Below are 621 nucleotides of genomic sequence, written 5' to 3'. Positions count from 1 at the left end.
GTTGTTTTGTTGGCAGGTTTACAGACCACACCTCTTTGTGATGGCTACCCATAAAATATTACTTCGAGTGATGAACGAGCCCAACAATAAACAAACCTTTAAAAAAATTAGGATTAAAGAGCTCCCAGTTGAATCAATTAAATACTGTTCTTGAGAAATTGATATCCTTAAATGGCGTGCTATGGACCTCTTAGTCTTGTTCTCGACATAGTGCAGCTCTATGATAAGCCAGATCCAAGCTATATGGAGCAGGCATTGAGAAGGACTGCTTCCGTATAGGAAATACAAGTGGCTTTTTCTTTGAATTTGTCTCGTCAATTTTTGAATTTTTGAATATTATTTTTGTTACAAGAAAAACGTATTGTTCCTTCAGCGTGAAATACACATGCTTCGTGTCTCGCCTTTCTGATGAGAAAACAAAAGGCATATATATATCATATATAATTTGAAATTGCAACGTTTTTGTAAACGGGTGTATATATATATATATATAGATATATATATATATATATATAGATATATATATATATATATATATATATATATATATAGTATCCCTTTATGAATTATTTATATAAGCTGTTTTTTTAACATGTTTTTCATTGCGCATTAGATCATATA

This window comes from Montipora foliosa, chromosome 7, assembly GCF_036669935.1.
Source record: "Montipora foliosa isolate CH-2021 chromosome 7, ASM3666993v2, whole genome shotgun sequence".
NCBI classification, from domain to species: domain Eukaryota; kingdom Metazoa; phylum Cnidaria; class Anthozoa; order Scleractinia; family Acroporidae; genus Montipora; species Montipora foliosa.
Note: the sequence above shows the minus strand (reverse complement) of the source record.